This window comes from Nematolebias whitei, chromosome 14 (genome assembly GCF_014905685.2).
Source record: "Nematolebias whitei isolate Nwh7 chromosome 14, NemWhi1, whole genome shotgun sequence".
Taxonomy (NCBI): Eukaryota; Metazoa; Chordata; class Actinopteri; order Cyprinodontiformes; family Rivulidae; genus Nematolebias; species Nematolebias whitei.
This window is the reverse complement of record NC_056511.1, coordinates 11,211,370-11,214,585: the sequence shown is the minus strand read 5'-3', so window position 1 is coordinate 11,214,585 and position 3,216 is coordinate 11,211,370. Positions and strand designations below refer to the sequence as shown.

The window sequence follows — 3,216 nt, the reverse complement described above, 5'->3', positions numbered from 1 at the left end:
CGGAGGCAATTTATCTTCCAGCACTAGTTAAGAACACATTGTGATTAAGTCTCATACGCGATCAGAGCAATCTGGGTTGGTGCTAAATCAAACTGCTGAGACTCAACTCCCATATATATTTTGTTTTGTTGTAATAGAAAATTCAAAGACAGATCGGATGTTCAAAGGATGATGTAATATATGGTTTTTCATTTTAACCACATTTCTACATCCAGCAGTGCAACCCTGCAGTGAACGTAGCACTTCCAGACAATTACAGAGTGGGTTTTGAGTCTTTTCTCAAACAGGGACACCTCATTGTGACACAGAGCAACCAGATTTCCTGCAAGAGATGCTGATCAAGGTGGCTGCATGTTGGAGCAGCTCACTTTCATTCTTGGCTGTTACTTTTGGGAACTTTGGTTCCTCTTTTTTCTGGATGTGGATTGCTTTTTGTGGATGATTGTTTCCTCTGGTGTCAGATGCTGTGCAGCTGGAGGGACTTTTACTGAAGCCTTTTTGCTTTTGGACATTTGTTATGATGTGTAACTATGACAAACAAGGTGGTTTTTACAATCGAGAGCAGCTGATTAACATCTCAAAAGCTCAAATAATATACTTCAGCTACAGCCCCAAATCACAAATGAGTTTGTGATTGAAAAAAAGGAGGTGACGTGGACGCATCACCATCTATTTGGCGGAGGTGCTTGAGCACCTGACCGCCGAGATCCTGGGGCTGGTGGGAAACGCAGCTCGTGACTACAAGAAGACCAGGATCACCAACTGCAGTTGGCTGTCCGCAATGACAAGAAGCTCAACAAGCTGTTGGAAGGAGTGACCATTGCTCATGGAGAGGTTCTGCCCCAGATTCAGGTGGTCCTGCTGCCCAAGAAGACTGAAAAACCCACCAAGTCCAAGTAGATAGATCAACATACAACCAGTTTCTTCAGATCTGCTGTAAGACGAACCGCTACAAGAGATCCTTCCTGCCCACAGCCATCAGCATCTATAATAACTCTAATGAATCCAGGATGATGAGCTACAACAACATTTAATTTCCCTTTGGTATTAATAAAGTATTTTTGAATTGAACTGAATTGAACTTCTGCAGATCTCAGAAAATCACAGAGGCTGAGTCAAAGCATGATGAAGGTGGAACAACAATGGTTTTGCCCGTGTCTGAATGTGTTTGTGTGTTCAATGGTATGTACTGTTTTAAAAAAAAACTTTTCAATCGCTTAATGTTAACAAAACTTCAATAAAACAACACAAATCTTGAGTGTGACATCACATATAGCATGAGAATGAGCAAAACAGCTACAACTTTATGATTTCTCAACGGGTCTATATAGACCTTAAAGAGAGAAGAGGAGAATGTGATGATCCATAAAGCCTGTCAGAAATGTGCAGGATTCCTCTCTCATGGTGTGAGAAGCATTTCCTGCTAAATGTTTTTTTATGCCACATTGTGCCTGATGTGTTGATGGCAGACAGTCATATGGTGCAGTGAGGACACCTCCATTCTGCGGCTTCCTGACTCAAAAAAGAAAAGTGCAAATTGCTCACACCTGCTTGAACTTGATGGGTGTTGTTGCACCAAATTCTAAAGTCTTAAGTGTGATTGTGTAAGAATACCACCTTCTGCAGCTCCTCCTCACTCCAAGATGGCCACTAATTACCTCCAGTTGTCAACCATCTCCCTGGTGAGGATCTCCTCTACTTAAGGCTGCAGTTAAGTGCTACTCTTCGCTGGAGCATTATACTACTCCATGGTATTTATGGCTCTGCCCCATTGTGCTTGTGAAAATAATATTACTTACCTTGTTCTTTGTGCCATCAGTCATCCTGCTTCCTCGGGTGCCTTCCAGTCCTGGTCAGCCTTGGTCCTGCTTCCAGTCCTTCGTGCCTTGCCCTCCAGCCACTTGCCTGCCTTGCCAGATCATCACTCTCTGGAAACCTCACTGGATCTGACTCAGTGCTCCACCAAACATCCAAACCTGTAACGAGAATCAAACGGCAACTTCAATAGTCAGCTCCTACATCTATACCCACCTGACCTTGTCCGTGCTCCTCAGGGGTTCCGGAGGATCACTTGTACATATTATGCTGTACTATCTATACAGTATGTGTATGTATATGTATGTATGTATACTGTACACTGTAACTAATTAACACTGTTAAACTTTTACCCTCTTGGAGTCTTGTTTCGTTGCAGGTCTCATACCAATCTGGGTTCCCCGAGTTCATTACAGATTGTCCTTGTGCGAAATACCCACCGTCATTATTTCTAACTCATAATACCTACTCTTCTTTTGTTAACAATAAGAGGGACCACAGTACACAAGCTGTACAGAGATGTCCCCCTTAGCTTAGGAATTTTAATAGTGAATGTTTGTAGTTTTTCAGATGAGTGTTTAAAGTTATTCTGAACTGGAATTGAAGAGGTAAACCTTAAGGTTTTGGCCAGGGGGTGGCTGATGGTGGCTTTGGACAACATAGATTAATCTTCGGCCACCCCAATCATTGGAGGAAACTATGCTTTTAAGCATTAGAAGAACTTGAAAGCAAAGTTTTCTCAAAAGAGAGGAGTGGTTGACATATTTATGGCAGTAGCCATCTTGGATTTTGACATGGCAACTTAATTTTAGATACTGATTTTTTTTTACATCTATGCAGCCACACACCAAAATAGGAGTTGGCACATTGCTTATTTTTACCGTTATCCAGTTCACAAGGTTTACATATATGAGCAGACATCTTGGATTTTGATATGGCAAGCCAGTTTTCGAAAGGAACAAATAAAGCCACACACCCCAATGGAAGTCGGTACTTTTCTTATTTTTCAAGTTGTGAAAACAACATGCAAGAACAGATGGATGGAATGATTGATGGAGTTATGGAGGGTGTTTCCAATTACCCCTCATGGCTCTGCAGTGGGGGACAATAAAGAACAAGTAAAAAAAAAAAACTAAACAATGGGAGCTTAATGACATTATCTTCTGTTTGTAGTCATCAAATAACCACTTTAAAGGGTGTCTTGCAGTATATCTGGTTGTTGCTCTTTTTATTTAATAAGTTCTCCAACAAATCAATCCAGTAATTGTACATTAAATGAAATTAACCAAAGCTGAGTGTGTGTAGTTAAGAGTGTGCACTGGGACTGCCATTCTGCAGGGGAAATGATGTTGGCTGGCCGTTGCACTACTTTGGTGCAGAATGAAATATCCCAACAACTGC

At 41.5% G+C, this 3,216-nt stretch overlaps 1 pseudogene; it reads left to right on the top strand.

Moving 5' to 3' along the window:
- The first annotated feature begins 652 nt into the window (after positions 1-652).
- Positions 653-900, top strand: LOC119420833 (annotated as a pseudogene).
- The last annotated feature ends 2,316 nt before the right edge of the window (positions 901-3,216 follow it).